Source organism: Sus scrofa, chromosome 11 (assembly GCF_000003025.6).
Source record: "Sus scrofa isolate TJ Tabasco breed Duroc chromosome 11, Sscrofa11.1, whole genome shotgun sequence".
In the NCBI taxonomy this organism is placed as follows: domain Eukaryota; kingdom Metazoa; phylum Chordata; class Mammalia; order Artiodactyla; family Suidae; genus Sus; species Sus scrofa.
This window is the reverse complement of record NC_010453.5, coordinates 50,123,103-50,148,893: the sequence shown is the minus strand read 5'-3', so window position 1 is coordinate 50,148,893 and position 25,791 is coordinate 50,123,103.

The window sequence follows — 25,791 nt, the reverse complement described above, 5'->3', positions numbered from 1 at the left end:
CTCTGCATATGAAAGTTGAATCAGAGCTGCAGCTGCCAGCCTACACCACCGCCACAGCAATGCAAAATCCAAGCTGCGTCTGTGACCTACAGCTCAGCTCACAGCAATGCTGGATCCTGAACCCACTGAGCAGAGCCAGGGAGCGAACCTGCAGCCTCATGGATTCTAGTCAGGTTTGTTACCTCTGAGCCACAATGGGGAACTCCCCATAAGATTTTGTAATATCAAATGAGATTATACACTTAAAGCTTTTTATGATGTAACTACATAATTTAAATGAGATGTTAGTATTTACTCCACATAAAAACTTTTTAATTCCAGAGAGAATACCATCTCTTTCTCTAGAACCAATTGAAAATATTCTCAATTTTGCTTAATGTAACATAGAGTTGTTAAAAAGTTACTGATATAAGAACCTTCAGATTTTATCTGAGTTGTCAAAAATTAGGTAATTTTATTACAGTAGGCAATTGGATGAGGGGAAAATATATATTTTGTGTCTTATGACTTTCATTCACGTGATACTTGATTTAATATAGTATGATACCATTTTTAAGGCAACTTTTATCTGAGAGCAGACACCATTCTTCATTAACTGAGGGAACTGACTTGAACTATTTGTGGCACACTTTTTGTATCACATCTATAGGAAAATGCATTTGAACTCCTTTTTTTGTCAGGAATAAGATGTTAAACTTTAATTCAGTACCTCTTTGAAAAGATATTTAAAATATAAACCAGGATTTTTAAGCTACAGTTGTTAGTGGATGGATTATTTGGAGAATTTCCTAAGGGTCTTGAATAATAAGACATGTCATCCAAAAAAAGTCTTTGCTGTCCCTTTGGGAATTCTAGCTATTTAGGGTTACTTAGTACTACTTCAATACATATGTAGCTGACTGCTAGTCAACCGCACAAATGTCACCATCTCAGCTAGACATTCTCAGAAGCAAGCATAAATATCAAAGAGAGAAAAATAATTTTATTGCTGCAACAACCCCAGCCAGATCTACACTTATCTATGTTGAAAGACCAATTGCGTGGAAGAAGTTCCAATTTTTATTTTTAGGAGACTATGAGAAAAGCATCCGAAAGGACATCCATGGGACATTTCTCCCACGTTTTTTATTTAAAATTGGCAATTCGTTACTTAGAAATTTAGTCATTTTGTTCATTCTAAATAAAATCATTTTAGGAGTTCCCGTCATGGCTCAGCGGTTAGCGAACCCACCTAGCATCCATGAGGACACAGGATCAATCCCTGGCCTCACTCAGTGGGTTAAGGATCTGTTGTTGCCGTGAGCTGTGGTGTAGGTCGCAGACGAGGCTCGGATCCCATGTTGCTGTGGCTCTGATGTAGGCTGTCAACTACAGCTCCAGTTCGACCCCTAGCCTGGGAACCTCATATGCCACGGGTGCAATCCTAAAAGACAAAAAGACCAAAAATAAATAAATAAAATAATTTTGAGAAGAGATAGATTTATTTTGTTTTTTCAGGGCCACACACACGACACATGGAGGTTCCCAGGCCAGGGGTCCAATCGGAGCTGTAGCCACCAGCCTACACCATAGTCACAGCAACGCCAGATCTGAGCCGCATCTGTGACCTACCCCACAGCGCACTGCAATGCTGGATCCTTAAAGGTCAGGGATTGAACCTATGTCCTCATGGATACTAGTCAGATTTTGTTCCACTGAGCCTTAATGGGAACTATGAGAAGGGCTTTTTAGAATTAGTCATTTTTCCTCATTAAAACCTAGTTCTGGGGAGTTCCCTGGTGGCTCAGTGCGTTAAGAACCCCATGATGTTACCGCTGTGGCTGTGGTTACAGCTGTGGCAGGTTCAATCCCTGACCAGGGAACTTCTGCAGCCATGGGAGCGACCCTGAAAAACCAACAAAACAAACACACACAAAAAAAACCTGGTTCTAATCAATTCGATTTCATTCAACAGACATTGATTAAGCACTATGTGTTAAGCACTGCTGTGGACACAAAGCAGCACTTGATGTTGGGCAGGATAGTTTGGGGAACATTAGAAAAAAGGAGGGATGCTTTTAGGGGGCGGGGGGTGTTTCTTCCTCACCATTCAACTGGGCAAGTCAAGGAGTGATTTCTGGGGCAAGTGTACCATCCCTGCATCCTGCAGGATGACTTCTTTTTTTTTTTTTTTTTGGTAAGATTTTTTATTTTTTTATTATAGTTAATTTACAATGGTCTATCGATTTCTGCTGTACAGCAAAGTGACCCCGTCATACACACACACAATATTCTTTTTCTCCTATTGACTTTCATCCTGTTCTATCACAAGTGACTAGATATAGTTCCCTGTGCTATACAGCAGGATCTCATTGCTTAGCCACTCCAAATGCTGTAGTTTGCATCTACTAACCCCAAACTTCCAATCCACCCCACTCCCTCCCCCTCCCCCTTGGCAACCACAAGTCTGTTCTCCAAGTCCATGAGTTTGTTTCTTTTCTGGAGAGAGGTTCATTTGTGCCGTTTTCAGAGTCCAGATATAAGAGATACCATAGTCTTACTGAGCCCTGGGTGGTCATCAACCAAGCAACCCCATCTCTTTTTCTAGGAAAGCCTTTCTCAATTACATTTTATGAATACTTTTTTTTTCTTCTTTTCTTTTTAGGACTGTGCCTGCGACATATGGAAGTTCTTGGTCTAGGGATGGAATTGGAGCTGCAGCTGCCCACCTATGCCACAGCCATGGCAACACCAGATCTGAACCTCATTTGCAACCTATGCTACAGGTTTCGGCAATGCTGGATCCTTAACCCACTGAAAGAGGCCAGGGATCAACCCCATCAAGTCCTTAACCCACTGAGCCACAATGGGAACTCTGTGGAACTCATTTTTAATATTTAGATATTTACAATTCCCCTTCTCATATCTTCTTTACTTATGGAATGATTCCAGGTACAGTATTTCCAACACCTGCAAGCCAATAATCTGATTTTTCCCTTATCTCTTCTGCCTTTCACAAAAGGGTCTGAAAGACCAGAAAATGTTTGGGAAGGAAATTTGTATTTGCCTTTGCTGTTTTGAGTATTACTTAGGTTGCTGGAACCTCTAGGACAAATTCAAAGGATACTGGACTTCTTGGCAACGCCAGAATTGCATTGTCTAACCTCCATCCAGTTCTCTAGTTATTCCTGTCTTTGTCTTCTTCCCCTATTTAACTGTTTCCTCTTTCTGTTCTAAGCTTTGATGACTCTGCTGATGCCACAACTGTTGGTTTCTTGGGCATTTCTTAATTTCTTCAAGAAAGAATGAATATAAATGAAACACGAAAAGAGTCTTCTTAACCTAATATTCATACTTTTCCCTAATGCTTACCTTTCACAAAAACAAAGATCAAACCAGTTTCGACTCTTCCCATTTTGCCCAGATACAGTTAATATTGGGATGAGACCGAGAAGAAACAGCCAGTGCTTTGGGGCTGGTAAATACCAGGCAGTCTAGTGAGGACTCCAGGGGGGCTATAGGGCAAAAAATGTAATGCAAACCTTTTTGGGTCTGTAGACATATGCACTTTTTCAGAGGAAAGATCCGCAACTCTCATCCAATTCTCAGAAAGGTCTTAGAGGAGGAAAGGCCAAGAATCATTTGAATGGAAGTAATGATACTCATGTAACTCAGGGCACCTAATAATTTATATAGTGACAGGGCTGGTCCATCTCTAATCAAGTTCTCCTTTCTTTTTAAATTGCTATTTATTTTTCTCTCTCTGATTGGAGTCTTTCATTTCCTGATATTCATGAGAGCCAGTCCGGAAGCCAAAGAGTTAGGAAGTCACCAGACTTAGAGCTACCACCCAATCTGTATCACTCTCAAGTCTAATGGAGGAAGACAGAAAAGAGACGTGATCGTGGGAGGAGCTGGGTTATCCACGCTCTTTTTCATCCTCCTTGGTTCCTCAGTAATTCAGGAGATCTGTGCAGGACCTTGACTCTCTTCTGCGAACCTCCAGACTCCCCTCCTCTTCCGAACAACACCCTTTGCCATGGGGTATTGTGCTTCTGCTGCAGGCAATGGGCATGTAAATCCACATCCTACACACATCCCGCTCAGCGTGCTCAGATCGGCTGGGACGATGAAATAAGAAGAAGGTGGGATTTTGGAAAGCACTCTTGAACATAAACCTTCACATTTACATGAAGCCCCCCCCCTTCACAGCTCTCGCTTGAAGAAGACTCGTTGCTCAAAAACATTGTAGAACATCTTCCAATCAGGTTTAGTCTCATTAGAATAAAGCAAATGTTCTCAGCATTGGTTGCAGTTTGGAATAAACTGGAGCGATTTAAAAATTATTGATGCCGGAGTTACCATCGTGGCTCAGCGGAAGCTAATCTGACTAGTATCCATGCGGACACAGGTTCGATCCCTGGCCTCGCTCAGTGGGTTAAGGATCTGGCATTGCTGTGGCTGTGGCGTAGGCCAGCAGCTATAGCTCTGATTCGACCTGGGGTCGAATGTTTACTGAGGGCCAGCACTTGTAATTTCCAGATTACAGACTGGAAAAATAAGGCTTCGAGATTTAAGTGATGTGTCTGCCTATCAATATCATAGAATTTGATGCCTAAATAAAATTACAAAATACTGTATGGCGTTGACCTTCAGGATAAGACAAAAAAAGTCAGAATTATGACCTTTATGCCTACACATGCCAAGATTTTACTGTTTGCATTTAAGTGACTATGTTAATATACCAGTGGTGTGAACTCTTATCTCTTGTATCACATAAATGTATTGTCTTCCAAACCTCAAAGCCCGTGGTGAGAGCTTTCCTTCTCAGAGTGTATCATTTTCTTGGCTCTGTCAGTAGGGCTAGTGAGTGTGCTTTACATGGAGTTCCATGAAAACAGTCAGTGACTCACAATTTCTACAGGGCTGCAGATTCATGTTTAAAGGAAAGCCATATGTTCCACTCGGTGGGGACAGAATTCATTGTTCCATGATTTATCAATATTATGTCATTACAGCTGAATCCATATTGACTGGGAAAAATTTATTGGCTCAAATCACAAAGACATTGTTGTAGGTTCCCCGAGATGTCTTTGTCCTAATGCCTGGTACCAGTGAATTCATATCCTTCCATTGTAAAGAGGCTTCATAGATGTGATAAAGGTTAAGGACCTTGAGATGGCAAATCATCCAGAACTATCTGGGTGGGTTTGACCTTAATTTCATGAATCCTTAAAAGAAGGAGAGACAAGGGAAAGGGTAAGAGAGATGTAGCTTGAAGTTCCCATCGTGGTGCAGTGGAAACAAATCTGACTAGGAACCACGAAGTTGCAGGTTCGATCCCAGGTCTCCCTCAGTGGGTTAAGGATCTGGCGTTGCTGTGAGTTGTGGTGTAGGTTGCAGATATGGCTCAGATCCTGTGTTGCCGTGGCGCTGGCGTAGGCCAGCAGTTGTAGCTCCAATCTAACCCCTAGCCTAGGAACCTCCATATGCTGCGGGTGCAGCCCTAAAAAGCAAAAAAAAAAAAAAAAAGAGAGAGAGAGAGATGTAGCTTGAAAAAGATTCTACTCACCTTTGTCGATTTTAAAGATGGAGGAAGGGAGCATGAGCCAAAGAGTATGGGCATCCTTTAGAAGCTGGTGAAGGCAAGGAAATAGTTTTCTCTTAGAGCCTCTAGAAAGGAACACAGCCCTGCCAACATCTTATGTTAGTGTTGGACCCAGTGTTAAGTGTTGGACTTCTGGTCTGCCATACAACAATAAATGTGTGCTGTTTTAAGCCACTAAATTTGTAGCAGTTTGTTATGGCAGCAATAAAAAACTGGTACAGACACAGTCCTAATTCTGCCATTCTATCAATTTTTGTGGCTAAAGAAGTCTTTATACCACAATGCCTTCAACTCTAAGTGTAGCCTTTTTCAGGAATAAATAGATCCCCTTTGTTAGTTCTGATGATTTTTATTAATTCTATGCTAGCTTTTTTTTTTTTTTTTTTTTTTTTTTGCTTTTTAGGGCTGCACCCGTGGCATATGGAAGTTCCCACACTAAGGGTCACATCAGAGCTACAGCTGCCGGCCACAGCCACAGGAATGCCAGATCCCAGCCTCGTCTGTGACCTGTACCACAGTTCATGGCAACACCAGACCCTTAACCCACTAAGCAGGGCCAGGGATCAAACCCATATCCTCATGGATCCTAGTCGAGCTCTTTAACCGCTGAGTCACAAAGGGAACTCCTATACACCAGTCTTTTTTTTTTTTTTTTCCTTTGTCTTTTTGCCACTTCTTGGGCCACTCTTGCGGCATATGGATGTTCCCAGGCTAGGAGTCTAATCAGAGCTATAGCTGCCGGTCTACGCCAGAGCCACAGCATTGTGGGATCCGAGCCGCGTCTGCAACCTACACCACAGCTCACGGCAATGCCAGATCCTTAACCCACTGAGCAAGGCCAGGGATTGAACCCACAACCTCATGTTTCCTAGTCAGATTCGTTAACCACTGCGCCAAGATGGGAACTCCTATACGCCAGTCTTTATATTCATTCAAACTGTCCTGAATAATTATGTTGTCTTTTATTTAAATTCAGCCACTACTTGAAATCCGTTTTCATTGTCTTTTGAACAGTCAATTGAATAAATGTTTACTGAAGGCCAGAACTTGCATGATATTTTCACTAGTTATTGATGGAATTTTCTTACCTGTACTTAAGTATTATGTAAAACTTAATACTTAAGTATTTAGTATTAAGTGTTTGGATCCCAAACAGGAGAAACTTAAGCCATTTTCTTGAATTGTTCAGTTTTGCTGACTTAGCTCAGTCTACTACGAGTTTATGAGTTCATCTAAAATCTTTATTTAAAATGTACATGTGTGCCTTAAATAAAATTATTCTATAACATTGATAAGTTCCAGAAAATAATGAAAATCCAATAAGATTTTGAAGCAAGCTTAATAAAATTTATCATGACCACTCTTGAATATTAGGATGGCAAATGATATATAAAAGTAAGGTGAAGGAGTTCCCGTGGTGGCACAGCAGAAATGAATCCAACTAGGAACCGTGAGGTTTGGGGTTTGATCCCCGGCCTCTTTCAGTAGGTTAAGGATCTGGCGTTGCCATGAGCTGTGGTGTAGGTCGAAGACATGGCTTGGATCCTGTGTTGTGGCTGTGGTGTAGGCCAGCAGCTGTAGCTCTGATTTGACCCCTAGCCTGGGAACCTCCATGTGTTGCAGGTGTGGCCCTAAAAAGCACAAAAATAAAAAATAAATGAATAAATAAAAGGGGAAGTAGATGGGGAAATAGATAGGGACAGAGTTGGTTTCATGTTGATTGTTGAGTGATGGATGCATTGGGGCTCATTACAGTGTTTTGTCTGCTTTTGTATAGGTGAAAAGTTCTCCACAATATGAAGTTTAAAAAATACTGCATATTAGAAAGGGTGACCGTGTATTTTTTTTTTGTACTTAATGCCAATTTAAAGGAAAGTTGAAAACTTTTTTTTTCTACAAATTGTTCCTTAAATTTGTCCTCTCCTCATTTTCCCAGCCACCCTCACTCAGATATTAATTACCTGGTTTTCCTGGATTCCTGTAATCAACTTCTACCTAATACCTTGTACTTAAACATCTCCCCAAATCCATCCCTTTTACCATTGTCATGCTCTTCTTTACGCCAGTCCAACATCCATAAACTATTCAAGGCCATTCTGTATGTAAATTCCTGTCTTGTTTTTAAAGTTCTCCTACCCTTTGGCTCGAACTCTTTATTTCACCTCTCTTTAACTGACTAGATTCTAGGAAGTCCAGTCTCCATTCTTCTAAAGATGCCATGTTCATTCTTGTCATACACGGACAATCCTTCCCTTCTCCATGTGGTCTAATGCTACCAATTTTTCAAGATTGATTCCCTTCCATAAATAATGATTTTATGGTTTGTTGGACCTTGGAATAAGTAGATTATTTATTTATTTATTTTTGTCTTTTTCTGTCTTTTCTGGGACCACACCTGTGGCATATGGAGGTTCCCAGGCCAGGGGGTCTAATCAAAGCTATAGCTGCCAGCCTATGCCAGAACTACAGCAACACCAGATCGGAGCTGAGTCTGTGACCTACAGCACAGCTCACAGCAACACTGGATCCTTAACCCACTGAGCAAGGCCAGGGATCGAACCCGCAACCTCATGGTTCCTAGTCGGATTCGTTAACCACTGAGCCACAATGGGAACTCCCTGGAATAAGTAGATTATAAAATATATCTGTATACATGTCTTTCATAATCTTAAAAACTACATATATATCTTAAAATACAACTGATCTTAAAAAACACATATACGTTTACATATTTTTCATCTTAGTAAGTCTAAGGTATTTAGATAATTGGGCCACCTTGATAGCATCGATTACAAAGGATTGTGTCATCTGAATATTCAAAATGAAAGTACCTAATCAAATTCTTTGCTTCCTTTAATCTAGTTTTTGGCATTAAATCAAAACCAAACTTGATAAATTCTATCATTTTAAGGTATTACTTAGAGGTAGTGTTTTACCTTTCTGTTGGTTCCAAGTATCTCTAAAGATAAAAACACAAATGATGAAGACAATGAAAAATTAGGATGGCTGTTTTTTGATTTTCTTACAGTTAGGAATCCACTGCCCTTTTGAGATGTCTTTGTCTGCTGAGGACTAAGGCTGCCTAGAGAAGAGTGAGCAGGCTGACTCCCTAAGCATTTACTCTGGGGCCATTGTCCCCTGTACAATGAGTCCATAAAGCCCTGCTTGGTGAACCTCAAAGGAATGCTGTTTGCCTGGGGCCAAGACCTCGACAGCACATCCATGAAAATCAGCCGTGCACCAGGGGGTACAATACAATCTGCAGAGCAATACAAGGGCCCCTTGATAAGATAAAAAACATCTCAGGTCCAAGACATCATGAGATTAGGGATAAAACTGGATTTCTACTTAAAAACACAATCATATTATCTAAGAGAGGGTCTCTGTTGTCATTAAAAATGTTTGCTTTGCCCCAGGATATTTCTGCTCTAAAAACACTAAATACTATACTGCTTTAGTTTCTATCAGGTTAAATTAGCTTTTTGCACCCTCTTTGTTTCTCTTGAGGACTTGACTACTCAAAGAGTCAGAAATCCAGCAAAATCTGTGAACAGCCTTGGCATTGACTTGTGAGCGGTCTGCTTCGAACACTGAAAACTTCTATGTCGTCCTGGAGTGACTTCTCCATACAATTTAATGAGCGTCCCCCCTCCAACTTTTGTTTGTAACCTCTTCCTTGACCCTACTCTCATTCTCCTATCTCGACGTCCAAATCCTTTCTCAGTCCCCCTATTCATGTTGATTTTTAAAATAGTCTTGACACATGCCCAGCAAATTCCCTCTGGTCCCTTTTAATTACATTTTCTACATCTTCCAGATACCACACCCCCTTTTCTCCCAACCATAGCTCTCTCTCGGCTTCATTCGCCGCGGTGTTCTGTCTAGTCACCTCTGAGACCCTCTCTCAGCCTCAACTCCTTTCTCAGAAGACCAGAGCTTTCTAGCAAAGATGTGGAGTACCAGGAACCCTCCTCAGGCAATGCTGGTGAAAATATAAAATAAGACAATCTCTTTGAAGACAGTTTGGCAAGAAACTCAATAGGTCAGGTCTTGTCTGCTCTCTTTCTCTATGCCGATAAACGTGATGGCATCTGTTCCCACCCCACCCCATCATTCCTTCATGTCCACACGAAGAGGGGGCCCTCCTTCTGCTCAAGGTTATCTTCTTTCAGACTTTAGGTCCTATCCCCTTTGCTGAAGTGGCCCCACCCCATCGCTCACACATACATATGTCCTTAGTCTCTCCCTCTCTCAACTCTCTGAGAAACTCTGGTTTCCCAGAGTTCCCATCATGGCTTGGTGATTAATGAATCTGACTAGGAACCTTGAGGTTGTGGGTTCAATCCCTGGCCTTGCTCAGTGGGTTAAGGATCCAGCGTTGCCATGAGCTATGGTGTAGGTCACAGACGAGGCTCAGACCTGGCATTGCTGTGGCTGTGACATAGGCCAGCGACTATAGCTCTGATTAGACCCCTAGCCTGGGAACCTCCATATGCCGCAGGAGTGGCCCTAGAAAAGGCAAAAAGACAAAAAAAAAAAAAGAAAGAAAGAAAGAAAGAAAAAAAGAAACTCTGGTTTCCCCCTCTCTTGGCATAAACATGCTCATTTTTCCCTTTTCTTTCTTTCTTTTTTTTTTTTTTTTTGCTTTTTAGGGCTGTACCTGCACCATATGGAGGTTCCCAGGCTAGGGGTCAAGGTACAGCTGCTGGCCTACACCACCACCACAGCCACATGGGATCTGAGCCATGTCTGTGACCTCCCGCAGCTCATGGCAATGCCACATCCTTAACCCACTGAACAAGGCCAGGGATTGAATTCACATCCTCATGGATACTAGTTGGGTTCATAAGCTGGTGAGCCACAGTGGGAACTCATTTTTCCCATCTTAAAGGAATCACTTCATTGATTCACTCTTCTTGATTGACAAGCTATAAGCAGCATGGGGTTGTGGTGGTCAGGATATTTTAATTACAAGAGAAAGAAAACTCAAATTGAACTGGCTTAGACAAAAAGAGGAATTTCTTCCTCCCACACAAGGAAGTGGTGAACCACCAAAGTGTGAGAAGGGTAGAGATTCCACCAAGACTCGGGAACAATCAGAAACTCAGTTTTTGCCTAGATTCTCTGTCTGAGCTTGACATCTCTCTACATTTGGGGTCATTTTTTTCTCAATGCAGTTGTGCTCTTTTCAAACGTTTGGGCATTGGGATTTTACCAAATACAGCTTCTTTTTTTTTTTTTTTTTTGGTCTTTTTGCCATTTTTAGGACCACTCCCGTGGCATATGGAGGTTCCCAGATTAGGGTCTAATCAGAGCTGTAGCCTCCGGCCTACACCACAGCCACAGCAGCACCAGATCGGGGCTGCATCTGCAACCTACATCACAGCTCACAGCAACGCCGGATCCTTAACCCACTGAGCAAGGCCAGGGATCAAACCCACAACCTCATGGTTCCTAGTCGGATTCGTTAGCCACTGCGCCACGACGGGAACTCCCCAAATTAACAGCTTCTTATCATAAGGGAGGTTCTAACCTCTGAATCTCACATAAAATCCCCGGGAAAAGACACTAGTTTTGGCTTAGTGGAGCTCAAGTTGAGCACCAAGACACATCTTGGTGGTAAAGGAAATGTCCATGCAGTCAAGAGCCTGCCTCGAGGTCAATCAACTGAGGTCAGGGAGGAGGTCATGTGTTGTCACGGCAAACCTATGGCAGCTGTGTGGAAGCTGGCAAGTCCAAGAAGCTTGAGAGAAATGCCATCAGACACTAATCGCAGCAGACAGCCACCAGAAGAACCTGTGCTGAAATATGGCCTCCTTCCCACTCAGCTGCAACACCACTGATGAAACAGCGTTACCTCTGCGTTACTTGTTCCAGTGGGAGCTTTTTTCTTCCCTTGGCATACACCCACTGTCATTATCATAGATCATTGCTGATGGCCCCTCCCTCTACCTGAAAGTCCCTCCTCCCTGGTCTGTAGGATGCCATCAGATCCCAAGAACCACATTTCTGACAATGCCCTCTACTCGGTGTACGATAGACTTCCTTGCCTCTGCTAGTTCCTCTTTCCCCAGGAATCCTTGGTAAGTACTGGCCCTTTGGCTTATCGGAAGAGCTTCATGTGATTTGCTCTGATTGGATACTTATCTCCCTTAATTTACCTCTATCATTGCGAATGGAGGAATATTATAGAAACCGGGTCCAAGTCTTCTCTGGGAACAGAACCTCTCTGGTTCTACTTCTTTCTCTCTCTGTCTCCTTTTTTTGTTTGTTTGTTTTTGTTTTTGTCTTTTTAGGGCAGCACCCACGGCATATGGAACTTCCCAGGCTAGATGTCGAATCGGATCTCCAGCTGCAGGCCTACTCCACAGCTACAGCAATGCCAGATCTGAGCCGCGTCTGTGACCTACACCACAGCTCACAGCAATGCTGGATCCTTAAGCCACTGAGTGAGGCCAGGGATGGAACCTGCAACCTCATGGATACTAATCAGGTGCTTCACCAAGGGAACTACTCTCTCAACTATTTTAAAACAGATTTTGGGAGTTCCCATTGTGGCGCAGTGAAAAGGAATCCGACTAGGAACCATGAGGTTGCGGATTCGATCCCTGGCCTTACTCAGTGGGTTAAGGATCTGGCATTGCCATGTGCTGTGATGTAGGTTGTAGACACAGCTCAGATCCCGAGTTGCTGTGGTGAAGGCCAGTGGCTGCAGCTCTGATTAGACCCCTAGCCTAGGAACCTCCATATGCCGTGGGTGCAACCCTAGAAAAGGCAAAAGACAAAAAAAACAAAACAAAACAAAAACAGATTTTGTTCTCTCAATTTTCCTAAAAAATTTGGTTCAATAGGAATGGATTATTCCAGAAATAGTTTTTCAGGGAGGAAAAGTCTACATTTGGGGTTGAAAATTAAGTTACAGCTTTACCTTTTAAAAATCACTACAGTCAATCCCAGGTGCACCTAGAAAGATTTATAAAAATTTGAAAACAAAGGAAAATGAGAAAATTAGGAGTTTGTTAGTGAATAGTTACATTTATAAAGAGAGTGAGAATAAAATTAATTAAAAAAATTTTTAAAGACAATGTTGTATACATGCATGTGTAACTGGGTCACCTTGCTGTACAGTAGAAAATTGACAGAGCACTATAAAGTAGCTATAATGGAAAAAATAAAAATCATTATAAAAATAAAAAATAAATTTAAAAAACAAAGACAATGTTTAAAGATTTAATTGAGTAATAGTTTAGATTTTTGGTTCAAAGAGAAAATATTAAAAGACAAATTACAAACTAGACTTTCTTTTACTATCCACAATACATAAATAACTTTTGAAAATTAAAGCACAATGTGACTCAGGAAAAAAATTTCAAAAGACATAAATAAGCGTAGACATATTTACTTTGAAAATGAAACTAAATAGACCAGAAATTCAATAGCAATTAGCACTAAGTAGCTAAGGTTGAGGCGATTTTTAGTTTTTATTCTTTTCTGTATCGTACACACTTTTCATAATTAAATTATAGTTTACTGATACAAATATAAATGTAAACTGTTCATAAAATTGTTCTAACAGTAGTATTAAATAATGGTGAAGGAGGAGTTCCCGTTGTGACACAGTGGAAACAAATCTGACTAGTAACCATGAGGTTATGGCTTCGATCCCTGGCTTCAATCAGTGGGTTAAGGATCTGGCATTGCTGTGACCAGAAGTATAGGTCACAGATGTAGCTGGGATCCTGAGTTGCTGTGGCTGTGGCATAGGCTGGCAGCTGGAGCATCAATTTGACCCTAGCCTGGCAACCTCCATATGCCACAAGTGCAGCCCTAAAAAAAAAAAAATGGCAAAGCGGGTTCACTGTGATCTAGTGATTAGGATTCAGCTTTTACCACTATAGCCTGGGTTCAATCCCATGTCTGGGAAATGAGATCCTACACCAAGTTGCTGCATACTGCTACTGAAAATAAGAACAAACAACACGGAGTTCCCGTCGTGGCGCGCAGTGGTTAACGAATCCGACTAGGAACCATGAGGTTGCGGGTTCGGTCCCTGCCCTTGCTCAGTGGGTTAACGATCCGGCGTTGCCGTGAGCTGTGGTGTAGGTTGCAGACGCGGCTCGGATCCTGCGTTGCTGTGGCTCTGGTGTAGGCCAGTGGCTACAGCTCCAATTCGACCCCTAGCCTGGGAACCTCCATATGCCTCGGGAGCGGCCCAAAGAAATAGCAAAAAGGCAAAAAAAAAAAGAACAAACAACAAAAAAGTGAAAACAACCAATGCTCAAGAAGAGTCAAGGACTAACTCTTCTAAAAAAGGTTTCCATCCATGCTGGATTAGGTTCTAATTTCTCAGAGTAGCTGAAAATTACTTCCACTTGCTGTAATCTCATCTCACAAACTATTTAGCTGTGGTTTTCTTAGCAATAAAATGTAAGAGATGTGACTGCTACAAGTTCTGAGTTTGAAGAAAAAAAAAAGAAAACCCAGAACATCAGTATTCTTAAAGACATCAAGTTCATGTAGACAGGGTCACAACAGCTATTCTAAGCCTCCATTTCAATCTGCAATACATTAGACAGTCTTGATAATCTCCTACTTTATTGAGAAAACAGAAGCCATCTATCAGGTGTGACTTCCTTCAGATAAACTCATTATATGTTTGATAAGCTTCTTAAAAACTGCTGGTATATGCAGGCATGAAGAGTTGCAGAAGCATGATTGACCAATGGAGACCTGATGTATAGCACAAAGAATTCTACCCAATATCCTGTGATAATCTATATGGGGAAAGAATCTGAAAAAGAACGAATGTGTGTTCATGTATAACTGAATCTCAGTATTGTGTAGCAGCAATTATCATGACATTATAAATCCACTGCTCTTCAATAAAATTAAAAAAAAAAAAAAAAAGAATTGCAGAAGAAGATTTTGAGCACCTTACCATGTACCAAGCACTGCCCTGAGCAATGATGCTCATGTTCCAAAAAGAACATGGACCTCAGGGAGCTCTCCGGGCTTCCAATGCCAAGTTAAACCCTATTTTTAGAGCAGAGACTTGAAGCCAAATTTCTTTGACTCCCGAAACCCAAGTCTGTTATTCCCACAACACCGTTGACTCTAGCGTTAAAAATTCTGTTTGAACTCAAAAGATATCTAGTTCAATCAAAAACAAATCTCCCTTCTTTTCCAGAAGATTTGTGTCTAGGACGTCAGAAACTTTGGGGAGAATTAGATGAGTTGATCCCTGAAAGCAATATTGAGTGTGTCTTTCAAGATGCCATTAAGTAGTCTTACTAAGGTTTAGGTATATTTAGGACAAAAGCTGTTAAGTATTCTCTCACAACCAGTACCCATTTCTTCCTAATTGCTATTAAGAAAGTTAGGAGTTCCTCAGATGTATTCAGCAGAGATAAGTTTAGAAAGTTTTATAGAGCTGAAAAGGAATTTAATTGACCTTACCATTTTCGAGGTGGTCATCCAATAGGAAATCCAGTAATAAAATTAAATTAAACCTTCCTTTATTTATTCATTTATTTTTTGCTTTTTAGGGCCACACTCACAGCATGTGGAAGTTCCCAGGCTAGAGGTCAAACAGCTCCCAGCCTACACCACAGCCACAACCACATCAGCCGCATCTGTGACCTACACTGCAGCTTGTGGCAATGCTGGATCGCCAACCCACTGAGTGAAGCCAGGGATCATCAAACCCTCATCCTCATGGATACTAGTTGGATTCGTTTCTGCTGCGCCATGGAGGGAACTCCCCCATCTTTATTCTTAAATGAATGCAAAGCCTGTATAAAATCAATGAAGTTATGAGTGTTATTATTACTCTATGTGTGATCATTATAGTAAAATGCTCAAATAAATCCCCAGTTTAAATACACATTCTTTAGGAGGTCCCGTCGTGGCTCAGTGGTTAACGAATCCGACTAGGAACCATGAGGTTGCAGGTTCGATCCCTGGCCTTGCTCAGTGGGTTAAGGATCCAGCGTTGCCGTGAGCTGTGGTGTAGGTCGCAGACGCAGCTTGGATCCTGCGTTGCTGTGGCTGTGGTGTAGGCTGGAGGCTGCAGGTCCGATTGGACCCCTAGCCTGGGAACCTCCATATACCACAGGAGTGGCTCAAGTAAAGGCAAAAAGACAAAAAATAAAATAGAATAAAATAAAAAAATAAATAAATACACATGCTTTAATTCATTACACTTGGAGTGATGAGCCATGTTGAAACTTGAATAAAGTATGTTTTTATGTAGAAGAGCTCATTCAGTTATGTTAAGGCTTTTAAGAACAGTCGTAAGTTGTGTTTGCCATCCTGTCGCCCCCATAGGACTTGTTTGAAAATTTTCTCCAGTAAATGCTTGCTTTAAAGAACCATTTCTCACCCTGGCAAGTGTGGAAATAAATCATTTATGTAAACTTGAAACTGCCTGGTGTGATTTTTATAGAAATAACAGTGGCAGTTCAACAATGGAGCTGAGGGTGGGGGTGCCAACGGTTATAAATACATCACTAATAACGTCAGTGTATTTCCCTTGTCTTCCCCACAACTATCTCTGGGGAAATAAAAACTCGGCTACTAGTTGGCCTGAATTCCTGTCATTGTCCTCTACACATCGGCCTCTCTAGTCTCAGGCTTATGACCTGCGGGCTCTTATCATCCTGCTTGTCACACACAGCCACTGCCATAGAAATGAAGTCGATGGAGAAGGGACATTTTTTTTTCTTATATAGGAGAGGCAAATGACTCCTGAACTCAGCAATAAATCAGGGTGAACCAAAACAAGGGAACAGAAGGACACATCTCAGCTGGAAAAACTGAAGGTTTCCAGAGGAAACGATATTAAATATAAACCCTTTCCTATGTGTTGATAACTATATTTGCTTGAGTTTCTAAACCATTGAAAGTGATAACACATCTAGCTTTACACCACGCCAAGTGTATCATTTCCTTCCTTCTCCCCTCTGCCCCACACCCTCCCCCATGCCCAACATCTAAGAAAAAAGCTGAGGACAGCAAACTCTACAAGATTATACTCTTTTTAAAAAGAAAGTTTTATCAAAGTCTAGTTGATTTACAATCTTGTGATAATTTCTGCTATACAACCAAGTGACTCAGATATACATATACACACATTCATTCTTTTTCAAATTCTTTTCCCATATAGATTATCACAGAATATTGGGTAGAGTTCCCTGGGCTATCCAGCAGGTTCCCACTGGCCAGTCATTTTGTATACCTCAGTGTGCATATGCCACTCCCAAGATTATACTCTTTTTTCTTCCTTTTTTTTTTTTTTTTTTGTTTTTTTTGTTTTTACAGCTGCACCTGTGGCATATGGAAGTTCCCGGGCTAGGGGTCAAATCAGAGCTGCAGCTGAGGCCAACACCAGATCCTTAAGCCACCGAGCAAGGACAGAGATCACACCTACATCCTCACGGACACTGTGTTGGGTTCTTAACCTGCTGAGCCACCAAAAGAACCCCCAAGATTATGCTCTTGAACATTAGTCTGGCTTATCCTGAGAGATTTTTGCCATTTTCTTTACATAACACCTGTTCTAGAGAGAAGCACGTATGCAATGTTTCTGCAGGACTTCTGCATTTGATTTCTCTGATGTTTCTACATGTATATAATAGCCCAGATGTTTGTGGCTTTTGAAAGTGGCTTATTTTGTAATTATTAGAGCTTCAGACATGAGTCAGGATTTGTAGCTAAATCTCAGGGAATGACTAATGAGGTCATTGTGGTAAACCATGAGTGTCTTACCTCGGATAGTTCCTCTAGCTGTGTCATATTTGAGTCTGTTTCTGATGTCTGCTTTGTCTCTTCAGATTGTGTTGTTTCTTGGCATTTTGCATGCCTCATGGTAGTTTGTTGAAAGCTGGACATAATGTACCAGATAATGGAAACTGAGTGAAAAAAAAAACGCCTTTAATGTGAGGTTTTCTGTTGATCTACTTAGAAGTTGGAGTGTGTTTAGTATTTGCTGTAGCCTTAGGTTCCAGAGACTTCAAATGCTTATAGTAGCCTAGATTTTGGTCTCCTCTATTGACTTGGTATTCCCTAAGTACTCTTTCTTAGAGAGTCTGAATTTTGCAGCTTTCAGCTATAACCCACTGTTGTATTCAGGCTTCTGTTCCAGGGAAGCAGGTTTTGGCTATACCTCTCTGGATTTGCCAGTCTCTACAGATTTTGGTATGATAGTTTGCCCTGGGAGTTCAGTACTCTGATGGGTCCACGAAAAGTTGTTTTCAGTAATAACCTCTAAGTTCTTTACAAATGTCGGAGCAAAAGAAATGTCCCCATTTCTGTCTTAGGAATCAGAAAATAGATGCATTTGTTTAAGTTGTTTAATGAAAAAGAGCCCGGAATGCAACAATTTGTATCTACTAACCCCAAACGCCCAGTCCATCCCCCTCCCTCCCCTTCCATTGCAAATCAACTATACTTTAATAAAAAAGATTTTTAAAAGAACCCTGAGTTCCCTGGTGACCTAGCAGTTAAGGACTCTGTGTATACTACTTCTTCCACTCTGTCTTTTGAAATTCTACTCATCTTTTAATTAATGATAACTTCCTTAATCTATCAATTCTATGTAAGTTTCTGTCTTTGAACTGCACAACCCTTTATTTATACCTTTATTATGCATGTAACATACTCTGCCTTTTATTTAAATTTAGGTTCACCTACTTTATCTCTTGTAGTAAGAGAGCTCTAAATTCTCTTAAGATGTAATTTATACATGGTGCCTTATACAGTGTAAAAACTTGTCCATCTAATGCATGAAGGGAGGAGATGAAGTTTGTGTACAGGGAGCAGTGCGTTCTCAAAGCCCATTGATTGATATAATCTCAGAGTTGATAGGAATCACACATGTCCAAGGCAGCATATTAGATGGATGCATTCAGGGAATGGATCCTGCTGGCCCCTACTCTAAATGGATTCAGTATCCAGGGCCCAGCATTCACTCACCCTCTGTGAATAACTCTCCCTTGGGAGCATCACTGCTCATGCTGCGGCTCTTTGGACATCTTTCTATCCAGTCATACCACCTGGTAAATATCTCTCAAGTTTACTCCCATAAGATTGGCATTTTAGCTTCCAAATGATCCAGGAGTTTCACTTTGCAATCTATCCTCCAGACTGTTTAAGTGTGAAATAAGACAGAGCATTCTATGAGTTTCACTGTTTAGTTTCTGAGTGGTCATTTGGTTGGACCTTGACTGTTTCCAACGTTAGGGCTTCATTTTCTTGGATTTTCCGAAATTTCCTGTCTCTCCCAAACTGGTTTCAGTGTAAAAGAAAAAAACTCTAGCATAGAAATTTTAAAAAGCAAATGGCTTGTCTTCTTAGAAAAAAAATTTCTTAAAATTTTCTGGAAACTTTCTAAAAAAATCTGTTTACTTATTCAAAACTCTAGCATCTTAGCTCAAGATTGTGGCTATATTTCTGATTACTGAAGTCAAGATATAAAGAAATAATGCAGCTTAAAAATCCATGGAGGAGAAGCTAAGATAATGAAGGGGAATTTGAGACTTCCACAAGGAAAAACCAAAAATAATTAGAGCTCATAAATCAGGAATGATAAAGGTTGAGAGGAGGATGAGATAAAAATGTATAAAACCATTAAGTTATTGAAAAGAGGGGGAAAAAACATGGCTGAGTGACTACATTTTAGAACAATAAAACTAGGGAACACCCTTGAAAATTTGAGTGAAATCAAAAGTAGTACTATTTATGAAATACCTCAACTGATAAAATTACCTCAATACAGCCCCATGAAAAATGAAATAGGCTAAAGAAAAGTTTAAGTAAAGAAATAGATGAGTTAGACAGATTATAAAGAGAAAAATGAAATCCACAAGTATGTAATAAACCTCTATTGTTATGGAATTACCCAAACAGCAAGACTTGTTTAATGTCATGGTTTTAATAATAGTCCAAGTTCTAGTTCTAAGTGAAGATTTAATATAATAAGATATATATAATCTAAGAGGTTCATGTTTGTCTGTATATTAGAAATAATTTACCTAAATTATCTTATCTATTCAGTAAAGTATTGCTCTACAGGATAAGGCACGTTATACATTTTCAGGTAGTTAAATCAAAGAACAGCTTTTGTAAGAGAAAGATGAGCATTTAACTAGATTGTAATGACTACAATATGTAGTGATTGCATAAGTCAGAAATTGATTTCTATTTTAGACTGACTTTGCCTTAAATGGCAAGCTAACCATTTCCAGCAAAGAAAGAGCTTTTACACTAGCAATGACAATTTATAATATATTGGGCAGATTTTTGCAAAATAGTAAATACTCCCTGAACTATTATTCATATAATAGTGTAAACTCATTAAAGAGTAATCAAATCATCTAAGAGAAAATTTGTATAATTTGGAAAACAAATAATATTTCCTTAAACAACACTTCTGAAAATACCTCTCTTCACAATTTCCTTTTTTCACTGATTTGAGTCAACATCTTGATCACCATCTGGACATCTTCAGTTCATAGAAAACAAAACTCACGGATCTTTTTGTTTTTATCTGCATGTTAGATGTGGGTAAATAGATTAGGAGCCTTATTAATTCTTTGTATAGTGATTTCAGTTGGTCTTTATTTGCTGTAGACATTGCTGTAAATCATTCAAATTGTCACTTTTATTAATCAGCACAATACAATCTAGTCAAAGAAAAGGGAAGTATTATGAAGAGCCTGTTTGACGCATCTAAGAAGTATGTATAACCCACTATGTAAGTGAAAGAGGAGCATGTGATCATTGGACTCAGGTTTCTTGGATTTTTGAAAACAGCTTTATCTCTGTCTAAACTTGGGCACGTTATTCAACCTCCCTTCCCCTGAAACTTTCTTATCTGGAACCAGCCATCTCCCAGAGTGGTTGTGAAGATTAATGAGATAATACAGGAAAAGGGTTTGGTTCACAATAAACACTTCATAAATATAAGCTAATATTATTACAGGCTTTTCCTATTAATATTACCACACAGTAATGAAGCACTTTATATAATAATCTTAAAATTGTGTCAAATTCAGAGTTCCCATCATGGCTCAGTGGTTAACAAATCCGACTAGGAATGATGAGGTTGCGGGTTCGATCCCTGGCCTCACTCAGTGGGTTAAGGATCCGGCATTGCCATGAGCTGTGGTGTAGGTCGCAGACGCAGCCCCGATCTGGTGTTGCTGTGGCTCTGGCATAGGCCAGGGCTACAGCTCTGATTAGACCCCTAGCCTGGGAACCTCCATATGCCACTGGTGTGGCCCTAAAAGGACAAAAAAACAAAACAAAATTTAAAAATTAAATAAAATTGTGTCAGATTGGATCAGAACATTGACAAAACCTTTTATTCCTTTCTGTCTTTTCATAGATATTTATGGAACTGCATCTCAACACTGAACTAACCCCATAACTCAATATTCAAAATAGTATTGTATATAATTAGATTGGTATTCAAGGCTTTTTGCTTTATTTGAACATTAGTTCAACAAGTATTGATGGAGCATTTATCATGCACCAAATAGATTCCAGGGTAAAAACAACTGTCCCTAGTGTACATACTTAGAAGGCTTCTAATAACCAATAACTCTTAGCCCTTTTTTAAAAATTTTTAAATGGTGCTTCTTATTATGTACCAAATGTTTTTTCTCCTTCTCCTCCAAAATTCATGTTGAAGTCTTAACCTTCAATGTGATGATATTTGGAGATGGAGTCTTTGGTTGGTAATTAGGTTCAAATAAGTTCATGAGGGTGGAGCCCCCACAATAGTATTAGTGCCCTTATGAGAAGAGGAAGAGACACCAGCACTCTCTCTCTTTCTCTTTCTCTCTCTCCACCATATGAAGATTTGGTAAGAAAGTAGCCTTCTGAAAACCAGACAGAAATCTCTCAACAGAACCTAATCATATTGGCACCCTGATCTCAGACTTCCAGCCTCCAGAGCTTCAAGATATAAATAATCTGTGTTTAAGCCACAGATGATGGTATTTTGTGATAGCAGCCTGGTTTGACCAAGACATTTCTGTTCCAGCTTTCCTGCCCCAGTTATGTTGATGTGCACCTCATTTGACCTTGTCTATAAAATAGAAATGAGATTGTTGTGAGAAAAATAAACTAGCAAATGTGAAAGTCTTGTGAACATTATTACAAGTATCAGCTATTCAATACAACCCTAAGAGGTTTCTAATATTACATGAATTAAACAGAAGCCAATAAGATGGTGCAGTTCAAACAGTTGAATCTCCTTGTGAACACTGGTCATTTGTAGATATTTATTTTCCTTAGCAAGCATAGACGAACCAACCATACTACTCTTATCTCCTAAGAAGTTTTTCTTCCGGAAATATGAGTGTTTATAGGGGTTTTAAAACAAACAAAAATTTATCCAGTAGACTCCTCAATTACCATTACTCTGCACCTTGGAGCTGCTTCTTGAATGTCTTCCCTCCCCTGTCTTCTCTGAGTCCTCTCCTTCCTCTTTGACCATCCCTTCTCATTCTTCCTGTGTGCTGGCTTCTGTACTCACTCCCCATATCCACCCCAGATGAGAGCATCCAAATTAAATGCTGCTAAGTCCCATATATTTATCTGCATCTAAGGTGTGAGCTCCAAACTCATACCTCCAGTGTTCAACCAGATGTCTCTCCTAGTCATCTTAAATTAAACTACTCCAAAACTGAGCTTATCATCTTCCTCCCCAAAATCCTGGGCTCCCTCTCTTAATGAATGAATAGTAGCAGACATGCACCCATGCTGGAATGGCCTCAAGACTCCTCATTCCCTTCAAGTCACATACAGAGAGGTCTGAGTCATAAACGACTTTCTCAATTTCCATCCATCCCCTCTCCAAACACTTGAAACCCGAGTCTCTTCATCTGGCTGAACTGTGACAACTTTAGCCCAGGTTTGCTCCATGCATCCTGACCTCCTCATACACCCAATCCATCTTCTACTTGACTTTGAATGAGATTTTCTGGTACACTAATCTGCTAGAGATACCAACAGTGAGTTCACATGCTCCCTAGAGCTAAAAGGTAAACACGATCTTCCTAGGTTGTTGTATTGAAGCCTCCATGATTCTCCAGATCTGTCTTCTCACCCTTATTGAATTGAATGCCCCTTTTCTCTTCTCTATTCCAGCCATACTGATGTTGAAGTTCTGTGGGTACCTTTGGAAATTGTATAACTTGGAGAATTTTATGAAGCTCTTCCATTTTTCTAAACTTTACTAGCTTCCTTTTCTGCTTCGAGAATATCTGCTCATCTTTTAAACCTCAGATCCATCATGATCATCTCTATTAAAAAAGTTATTGGGAGTTCCCGTCATGGCTCAGTGGAAAAGAATCTGACTAGCATCCATAAGGATGCAGCTTCAATCCCTGGCCTCACTCAGTGGGTTAGGGATCCAGTGTTGTCATGAGCTGTGGTGTGGGTTACAGATGTGGCTTGGATCTGGCATTGCTGTGGCTGTGGTGTAGGCCAGCAGCTACAGCTCTGAATTGACCCCTAGCCTGGGAACCTCCAAGTGCCATGGGTGTGGCCCTAAAAAGACAAAAATAAATAAATAAATAAATATAAAAATAAAAAATTATTAATCTCCGTTCTGTTAGAATTAACCATGCTCTTTTTTTTTTTTTTTTTTTAAACCTACTCTCTGATCTCACGGATCTTTATCACATGCCTGCAACAAATCTCTTTTATGGAGACAATAATATCTGATTTCCCTTCCATATGTTCAACCCCTAGTGCCTAGTATAGTGCCTGGAAGCTAGGGATTAATCAATAAGATAGTTGTAGTAATGGTGAATACCAACGTGATGCCCATTCCATAAGAATATCAGTCTGTACATCATTTAATTTCAATGCACTGCCATAATTTAAAAGTTTGGGATGGAGGAGTTCCCATCGTGGTGCAGTGGAAACGAATCTGACTAGGAACCATGAGGTGGTGGGTTCATTCCCTGGCCTTGCTTAGTGGGTTAAGGATCCAGCGTTGCCATGAGCTGTGGCATAGGTTGCAGACATGGCTCGGATCTGGCATTGCTGTGGCTGTGGTGTAGGCCGGTGGCTACAGCTCCAATTCAACCCCTAGCCTGGGAAACTCCATATGCTGCAGGTGTGGCCCTAAAAAGACAAAAAAGAAAAAAATTAAAAAGTTAAAAATTAAAAAAATAAATGTTTGGGATGCAAATGTTCTAAAATTAAGTAGTGATGATGGTTGTACAACTGTAAATATAATAAAATTCACTGAATTATTTTTTTAAAAAGGAGTGCCTGTAAAAGATCATCACATTTGTAAAATGTGAGTGGTCACATTTTACAAATCCTTTACTACCATAATCTCATTTAATTGGCACAGCAGTAAGATAGACATTATTGAGCATCTACAATATAAAAGGCATTTTTCTTCTTCATGACTTCATTTTATCTTCCCAACAAAGTTGTGAGGAAGATACTTCTTGGACAGATAGCAAATGATAGCATTAAAGCTCAGAGAGATTAGAAAATTTTCTAAATTCATCGAAGTTAAAAGTGCCAAATTCCATTTTCCAGCCTAGGTTTCTACCCACTAGAATAATGTTCAGCAAATTAAATTTTGAAGTTCAATCGATCCACAATATCCACAGGTGTTTTGAAATGGGCAGAAGAGCTGCCAGCATCTTAAGATAGGCACAGAAACAAATATATCCATAAAAGGACACTTGTAGAAGTTTTGAAATAGTGCTGGCATCAAAATTTCTTATATATAATGCCACACAAGGGAAATTTGCATATTTTAGTACTTGGCAAAACATCAAAGTTTGGTTTTTAATGTGATGGATTCTTCAGTTGGTCATGACAGATTTATTCCAACTGGATGTTTTCCAGAAGTCATTATGTTTCCTGATTTATTTAGTTGTTTCAGTCTTGGAGAGATTTGAATTGAACTCTAAATTTGTGTAACTAAAACATTAAAGTTGAGTTCCGCCTAAAAAGGGATTGAAAGAAAAACTGCTTTGGCTAACACCAATCATTGGAATGATTCACTTGGTATTTTTGGTTTTGATTGTATTTGTTGTCATTTCCAATAAGTATGTCAGTGGAAGCCATGTATGGACCTTGATCTGCATTGTCAATACGAGAATGATCAAAACATTTGGGGAAAAAACCATGGGATTGGAGTCAGATGGACTTGGTCACATGTTTTCCATAAGCTCAGACTTACTTTTTCTTTGCATCGGTTTCCTTATCTTAAATGCTGGGGAAATAACTACTTCACAGATTTCTTAAATAAGATTTTAATTAAGTCATACACAAAGAAATTGTCACTGATGTCATCAAGATTTCATTCAGTAAAAGAAAACTACTTCTGCTAGTATTGTTTTAAATAATACACCTTGTTAAATAATCAACAGAGATTTATCTTACTCCTATTTTTTCCACCTGTCCCTAGATGATAATTCTGTGCTGGTAAATTAGAACCAAGGAGAGACACTGAAAAGATTAGGAGACAGGTGAAACTGTCTATGATGTTCACTTTACTTCAGAAATTGTGAGCATCTTCAGTCCCCGGAATCCTGGTTTCATCCGTTTGTATCTGTACCCTCTTCAGCCTTACTTTCCCAGACAGTGTCAAAAATTCAAGAATTCCGTCTCCACCCAGGTCTGTTCCTTTCCTGTTCTTAACTCTTTTTTCACATTTTTCTAATTATCTTCTTTTTTTTTTTTTTTTTTTTTTTTTAGGGCCGCACCCACAGCAGGAGAGGTTCCCAGGCTAGGGGTCAAATCAAAGCTGTAGCTGCTGGTCTACACCACAGCCACAGAAACTCGGATCCAAGCCGTATCTACGATTTACACCACAGTTCATGGCAACGCCAGATCCTTAACCCACTGAGCAAAGCCAGAGATTGAACCTGTGTCCTCATGGATGCTGGTCAGATTCTTTGCCATTGAGCTATGATGGGAACTCCCCCATTTTTCTAATAATCTGATTTGCCAAGATAGTTATGTCTGTCTTATAAAATTGGAGTCCAGTATTGTTTTGTCTTATTATTGTTTGCAAGAAACAGAATTGAGTCTTTCAGAAAACACCTGCATAAAAGTTCATCTGCAATCAAATACTTCTTACTAAAAGGGACTTTTATTGTATGATTTGAGCTACCCTAGCCAGTAGATTTAACCAGAGATAACTGCTATTAGATGAAAGTGTA